The sequence below is a fragment of the Branchiostoma floridae genome, chromosome 17 (assembly GCF_000003815.2).
Source record: "Branchiostoma floridae strain S238N-H82 chromosome 17, Bfl_VNyyK, whole genome shotgun sequence".
In the NCBI taxonomy this organism is placed as follows: Eukaryota; Metazoa; Chordata; class Leptocardii; order Amphioxiformes; family Branchiostomatidae; genus Branchiostoma; species Branchiostoma floridae.
Window position 1 is genome coordinate 3,844,843 of NC_049995.1, and position 8,785 is coordinate 3,853,627.

The following is an 8,785-nucleotide window of genomic DNA, read 5'->3' on the forward strand; positions in this document are numbered from 1 at the left end:
TTCGTTTGGACCACTGTAGCGCTTAGTGACAAACGGGACAGGGAGGGTTGCTAGTCCTTCCCTTTTAGTATCAACGTGCTCAAGGCACCTCCTCGGAGTACCCCCATTTTAAGTCCCTTCCGAAAGGCGGATGCAGTCCCAACCGCGATGCCCTCTCCAGGATTAAACTAAGGTCTCCCATTTACCAACTAACTGGAACCATGAGATAGACTGAGAGGCTGCTACCGGTGAAGGGCGCGCGGTCATGCAGGTCGTGCGATTTTGACGCCATAGGATTTTCCAGCAGGTCGTGACAGAACCAACCACCGACATGGATCCAAAATAGCCTTTTTTTTGTACCCAGATAGCTGAATTCTGCAGGATACTGAGCTGTACATGTCCTCCAAAAATGCCCGATGTTACCGATCGTACGACGATCGCACGACCTATGTGACCTATGCAACAGGGACGTCGCTGACATAGGTCATGCAAGGGCCAAGAAGGTTCATTTAGCTGTTCAAAGTAATCCGCGTCACCATCTAGACTATAGTAGTTACAGATCAATATTGTACAATTAAGACTAATCGGAAGTCGCCGCTATTTTCGCCGTTTGAGTAATGAACAGATCACGCTCGTTCATTACAGTTAGACCATAATGGATCCAGAACAGAAATAAAGGAGCGAAAACTGCATCGTAGACTTGCAAATGGGCACTTTCTAAGACGTAAAAAGGCTATAACTTAAAGACGTAAACATGTAAGCAATCACGCCAAATGTAAAATAAATCCAAGCTCATGCCTCTTAAAGTTTGGGAACCATTCCTCTTTTCCTTTGCTACATTATTCACGTAAATAACACATAGAGCTAAGCTGCTTGCCTTTGATGTATGGGGAGACTAAGTTATCGTGGATAAAGTGGTAATCTCATGGAATGAGATGATGAAACGGTGAATGAGAGGGGTTGGCGTTCGTTATGGCTGCATAGCAACTGGGTAGTTAATCCGTACCTTAACTGTTATCGGCACTTCACGCTTCCCTGATTACCCACATCGTGCAATATCGCCGATTAACGTACATCTGTACACTTCAGTACCGGGTTCATCTCACGGTCAGGCATAGCGTTCGTGACCCTCCCTCCAGAATGGCGCCTTGTTCTTTTGATGTGTATAGTTTGAATTTCTATTAATCCTATGAGGAGTTTGTCAAAGGTCGTTAGAAGCCGATACCACCCACCGTCAAGAGAGTGCACTACACTAAATATCTTTTAAAAGTCAGCAGATGTAAGTTATACATAAATCGACATGCTTTCAGTAAGAAAATGCAACATTTTCGCATACTTTAAAGGTTTGGTTAAAGATTATATTTCGTGCATTGGCGTGTAGCAGACGTGTATAACTTTAGTTCTGTTGGGAGTATGGACTCTGTCTTTAGTTAAAGATCCAACAAAAATTCTCGAGTTTTTACATTACGATTCTTAAGAATCAGTCGTTCAACCAGTCTTTCTAGTTAGCTTTACTTGCATTGAATTGTTCTACCAGTTCATTCTAGTGGCACTGAAGAATAGTGTTGGATGTAACTCGAAATGTCCGAAAGTAAATTTCCGTTTTTTATCCAGTTGTAGAGATTGAATTGTATCTAAATATTATTTACCTGGATGTCTAACTTTTATAAATATACATCCTCGGGTTCATTCCACGGTCAGGCACAGCGGTTTGTGACCCTTTCCCCCGAGACGAAAAGTACCACTTTATGATCTAGGTCATAAAAACGCAATTTTATGGCCTATTGTAGGCATTAGCTGATACTTAGGTACCACCATGGAATGAGGCTGCTTTCAAATTGGATCACGTGATCGAGGAAATCCGTTGTAAACGTATGATTGCCTGGCCATAGACACTATAGAAGCTGGAATTAGTTCTCGGTTTATCTGCCTTTATGGGATTAAAAACCATCCAATCTGAACAAAAGACGTTTTACCACTATTTGTGTTGTTTAACGGCGTAGAGCTACTGTCACTGCCACATTCAAGTACTTTAAATGTTACTGTCCTCATTTCTTGCTTAAGAAACGTTGCGTCGTCAAAAACTATGAATTTGAAATGAATAATGATAAAAAAAACTATGAAATTCAATGTTGAAAGTGATTACAAATACTTTGGAAAATAGAAATATATTATCATTAAAATATTTTTAGAAATTCAAACAAAGGTATTTGAAATATTCCAAACATTTGTAAAAAAAACAGAAGACTGTAAAAACCATACAGAAATCATAAAGATTAGGTAATGCAAATCCGTTTGATAAAAAAATCGTATGTAAGAGATATGTATGTTATATGTTTGCACTTATCACAATTATCTTGAGAAGGACTATCTTCACTTCCCTGTCTCTTGGCGACTCCCAGACAAAAAGTCTTGTAATTTTGTTACTTACGTGTCCCGTTAGAATCTAGGTTAATGGATACACGCCGTCCGTGAGGGATAATATAGATTTTAGCCAAATCAACAGTTCGGGATGAAAGAGGACGGCAGCACGGCTCCCAGACACCCCTCCCACGGGACGGCAATTGATGAATGGTTGCGTCCATACTTAGATCAGGCGATATGAGCCAAAACGGGACGGATTGTCGCTCTGTGTTGCTGAACGTTTGCCGTTTTGTATAACTAATGCACTCTGTATAGCACTCTAGATCTGTGCTAAATATTCCAAATTTGTTCCCCGAATATTCCTAATACGCTATGGGAATGGAGCACATTTTTATTTTTTGTATGTGTACGTGGTATAACCGCCCTTTTTATAATTAGGCGTAACACACCATTTTTACAGTACGTACAAGCTGCATAATCTGGGCTAAAAGGTTGATCTACTCACTCCAGGAAGGACCTCTACTGTTAAAGTGTGGTGTAGTGGGTGCTTTAAGTAAACGTGCTTGAACACGCCAGCTCCAACTTTACGTCCCAAACGAGAGGTTCCTAACCAAGGCTAGTTACTCATTTTCACTTAATCAAGTGAGAAAATAGGTGTGGAACATTGGAGCCGACTACGGATTCGAACCCTGAACCTTTAGGTTCTAAGTCAACAACCCAAACCGCAAGACCAAATTGCCACTACCGTACATTTAATTTTGGAATGCTACACCGCGGATATAGACTGGAAAAGCTGGCTCAATCCCAAAATAGTCAAAACGCCAGAAAAGCGAACATCTCTATCTCTACGCTATCTATAAAATTTGCCATAAGATATAAGATCAGTAGTAAAAGAGAAGTGATATCAATAGTGTATCGCTATCCTCAATTGTAATGTATCAGATACTAGTAGTAACATAGTACATGTTACATGTATTAATTATTTAATTGTTAAAACCTTCCTCTTTAAGTTGACGTTGAATAAAACGTTCCTTTAAAGCAATGATACATAAACAAATTATTACCTTATCGTTACAATAGACATATAAATAATGCGTTATTTTAAAATATCAATGTCAATAGAGTCCATTCCAAGACACCATGCGGATGTTTGTGGACACTGTTTAGAATTGATTTTAAAGTTTTGTAATTATATGTCTAGGACATTTGATACTTCAGAAATATTTGTAACACTGTTTCAACTTTATAAATATTTCCCTGGTCCTGTAAAACTTTGGAAATATTCATCGTGTGGAATTGGATACTTCTAATGGTTTCTAAATAATGATAACAGCATTCTACCATTATTTACCATTTTCTACCATTTTCTACCATTTTTTGTAAATGGTTCAGTGGGCTGGGAAGATAGCAATTCACACATTCTTGCAAAGTATGGTTGGGTGCCATGCAACAATGGCCCACCACAAAGGATTCACCAGTGCCCAGCAGTGAAATCTAAAAATGTACAGATACAACGATAGGGCTTACTTTTATGGGGGCAATAAACTAATTTAACCATTTGGCCAGGTTTACCATTTTTTGTAAATATTTGTAAATGTGAATCACACAGAGGTTTCACAATAATTCTAAATAAAGACATTTTTGTACAGTTACTTTCAAAATGTTTCTAAAATATTCAAAGGAATTCAAATATATGAGTACTTTCTCAGTCATTTTTTTTTAATAATTTAATTATTGTGGCTCAGATATTCTTTTATTCAAAATAATTCAGACTAATTATAAATATCGCCTAAAAACCCTCATTGTGTCTTGGAATGGACTCTACAATTTTTGCTGCAAATTTTCTCTTTACGGTGAAGACTTAATTTCATGGCCATGCTTTAGGGTAGATTGGGAGCAATATCGGGATTGATAATGCGTAATCTTTTATCCTCTAGGGAAATTTTGCTCTAATGGCTATCATCCTAGCATGGTGTTTAATATCGCGTGATTTATTACTGCTATTATACGCCACAACTACTTAATTGTCCTTTTGTTGCTGCGTATAAGAATGTACATTTCACTTTGTACGGGTTTTTGATTGACAATTAGAGCAGCATTTTGTTTACATGTTTTGTAGAGAAGGCTATGACAGAAACAACAACCTAAAAGAATCTAAGACAGTCTTTTGTGTGACAAGACAGCTGTATTTTATGCGAAACGCATACGACCATTCAGTATCTTCAACAATCGTACGATGGATGTGACCAGCCTCTAGGAGCGCGGTCACATAGGTCGTGCGATCGTCGTACGATCGCTTACTTCGGACATTTTGGAGGACAAACATGTAGGTCTCCTGCAAAGTCTTGGTGCACAAAATGCTACTTTTGAATCCATGTCGGTGGTTTGTTCTGTCACGGCTTGCTTGAAAATACTATGGCATTAAAATCGTACGACGGTTGCACGACCTATGCGCCCCCCCCCCCCTCACCACACCAACAAAGTAGCTTCTTTTCTTTCACACGCAATCTAAAACAGTGAGCAACAATTTTCTTGGACGTTTTCAGCACAAATCCATCGATATAAACATGAGATCTCTCTTCCGATACGTTCCTCTTGGGAAATCGTCCCAATTGTGCCACATTAACCCCCTCTATGATTGATATGATGGGCCGTCCCTAGACACATCCTCCCCGCAAGCATAATTAGCCACAGGGGAGGCCTGATATTTGTTCAATACATTACGTATTCCGTCAGAAGTAACTGGCACGAAAACATATAGAAAATGAAGGAATGAAAAACTGTAAGACCGACATATGTGGAAAGCTCGCACATGGTAACAATGATTTGATCTTGATTTAGGGACTTTTTATCAATGAATGAATGAAAGACCTTTATTGTACACTCATGCCTCGACGGGCTAGGTACAGGTCACTGATAACAGACATGACTGATAACAGAATACATGTAACAAATATATGAAAAAACAATATTTATCAATGCAGTTTGACAATACATTACGTATTCCGTCAAATACTTTGCTTTCTCTGGGTTGTATGGCAATGTGCAATATATGTATCCATTTGTGAGCCGAATATTTGTTCAATACATTACGTATTCCGTCAGAAGTAGCTGGCACGAAAACATAATATAGAAAATGAATATCGAAAATGAAATGACTGTATGGTAAGGTCGACATATGTGGAAAGCTCGCACATGTTGGCAATGGTTTGATCGTAGTCTAGGGAATTTTCATCAATGCAGTTTGAGAACACATTACGTATTCTGGTAGAAGTAACTGACACGAAAACATATAGAAAATGAAGTATTTGTGCAAGGCAAAAGACAGCTAGACATTGTAAATATGGTGTGAAGCAAGCTTTTTCTGGCTTGCGTGGCACTGTGCGATATCTATCCATTTTGGGAGCCAAATATTTGTTCAATACATTACGTATTCCGTCAGAAGTAACTGGCACGAAAATATATGGAAAATCAAGCTCGACAAAGATTGAATGAAATAAACTGTATGGTAAGACCGACGTATGTGGAACACTCGCACATGATGATAATGGTTTGATCTTAGTCTGCGTGGGGATTTTTCATCAATGCAGTTTGACAATACATTACGTATTCTGTCAGAAACAACTGGCACGAAAACATATAGAACATAAAGTATTTTTGAAAAGCAAACATGCATATGGGCTAGACATTGTACATATTGTCTGACTGAAACAGATACATTGCTTTCTCTGGGTCGTATGACATTGCACGATATCTATTGATTCAGATTTATGTTTTGTTTGCTTAAGGCGCGTGGGCGATATCATAACATAATTGAAAAAAGATACAAAGCTATCTACAGATACATGCAACATGAAATATCGACATATACAGTCGCTACTGGTAAATGAGAATGGTATAAACAATTGTTTTCAGTTCAACGAAAAAATGATATTTGCGACTAGCTCAATATAGAAATTCTGCACGTAGGATTTAAGATATGCAAGAATGACAGGTCTGTATGTAGGCGGTCTCGTTTTACAAACGAAATTACGGCGGCAAGCGAAAGCGTTTGGATTGTCTGGATAATAAATATGCATATCTCGACAGCGATAGAATGAAATAACTGTATGGTACATGTGTCACATATGTGGAGAGTTCGCACATGGTTGCATTGGTTTCGTCTGGGGTCTTTTTATCAATGCTGTTTGACATTTCTGTGGCATCGGTATTTTTCAAATGTCTAATGGCAGGGGGTTTGTAAGCTTGGTAAAATGGTTTTGTAGACGTTTCTGGCATGTGCGAATTGTCTGAATTATAAATATGCAACAGTTCGACAACGGTACAAATAACTGTACAGTTGGACCCATAGTCTGGGGATCTATACATTTTTGCGCTGTCGGTATTTTTCAAATTTCCTAGTAGCAAGGGGGTTAGCAAGCTTAGTGAGATAATTTGCAGACGTTTCTTGTATGTGTGAATTGCCTGGTTAATAAATATGCAACATCTCGACAACGGTAAAATGACATGGCAGGACCTACATATGTGGAAAGCTCGCAAATGATTTCATTGGTTTGTTTTTAACTATGCTATCGTGGTGACAGTATTTACAAATGTGTAGTGACACGATGGTTTGCTAGCTTGGTAGACAAATTTGTAAAGTTTAATGACTTTGCATGTGTGAAGTATATGAATATGCATATCGTGACAGCTATAGAAAAATAACCCACATATGTGGAAAGGTTTTACATGACTGCACAAATATTAGTCTGATGGCTTTTACCGAGGCAATTTTAAATTTTTTCACACGGTTTTTAGCTGTATTATAGAGATGAATATTTTGACAGCAGCAATAAAAAGAAATGGCCGTATGGCAGGTGCGACAAGCATAATATAGAAAGGTCTCACATGAATGCACCGGTATTGGTCTGCTGACTTTTCACCAAAGCAATTTAAAATTTTGTTGTGGCAGAAGTCAGGCGTTTTCAAACTGGATTATGAATATGCATACTTTGACATGTTGGCTGCGATAGAAAGAAACATATGCATGTATGGTACGCACGGCCTACATATGTGGAAAGGCTTCAAATGATTGCACGCATATTGGTCTGCTGACTTTTCACCGAGGCAATTTCGGGAATTTTGTTTGCGCCAGTGTTTTGGGGTCTGACTCATCGAAGCTGTAACGCATGGGCAAACAGACTTCTTGTAAACTGATTTTTGTCAATTTTGACCATCATTTTCATCTTGCAGTAAAATAAGACGTCCTCTTTTATTATGTATTGCACAAATAAGAATGTCATCTTTGCAGATCTAGATGTTTCTGTATCTGTATCTATATAGCCGGTATAACAGTCCTTCAGCGTAACACTTAGTCTAGCTTCTGTATCTGTATGTATCCGGCCGGTGTGACAGCGATCTCGCCCCCCCGTGATCTCGCCCCCCCGGGGGCGAAATCACTAGCGATCTCGCCCCCCCGGGGCGAAATCACTAGCGATCTCGCCCTCCCCGGCTAGTGATCTCGCCCCCCTACCTCGCCCCCCTTTAGCGATTTCGCCCCCCCCCCAAAAAAAAAAACGGGTTTACATAACATTTTAGAAGTTGATTGGTATAAATCACAAAATCCAGTTTCAGAATGATATAAGTACACGAGTTTGATACATAACTCCATTCATAGTATCAATATTAACGTAATTACATGGTAATAAGATAGTTGAACTTGTTTCAGACAAGGAGGGTTGGGTCCCTTGTATTCCCATTATTGCATATACCTGAGTCTTGACATAAGATGTATTTCATTGTATTCATCTGTCCTCAAGAAACCTATATATCTCCAATATGAAGTTTCTACCATGAAGTGACCACAAAAGAACTATGTAATGTCTTTATTGATTATGCAAATATTAGGTATTAATTAGAATAACGCACATTTTGGTATATGCACCTGGCCAAGGGATATCTTCACCTCCAACATGACTGTTTTTTCTAGTATTTAGGAACTGGTGCATTTACCCGTGTTTCTTAAGACTGGTACTTTACCAGTGTTTGTGTAGCATTTAGCAACAGATATATCAACTTGCGCGTAGATAGTGTTTATAATGAGAAACTATTATTCACGTGTGTTTTTGTTAGTGCTTTGGAAATGTTTCCAGCACAAGAAAGAAAACACTGTGACAAATTGAAAACATATAGCTGACGTATTCCGTACCATAGACGGTGTTGATTTATACGTTCGCAGTAGCACTGTTTTTATGCCACCTCAGCTGTAAAAATTGTCTTTTTCATTTCAATGTCATGTTTGCACCGAACAATATGGTATCGACTTTCGAGATATGACATCTTACGGTACGGTAATAAGGTGCCATATAGGTACCAGGTAACACACCATATACGTTACTCCCCAGGTGCAGTATAGTACCAGGTAGCGCACCTGTAATATGTAGTAACCAGCTGCTCTTGGGGG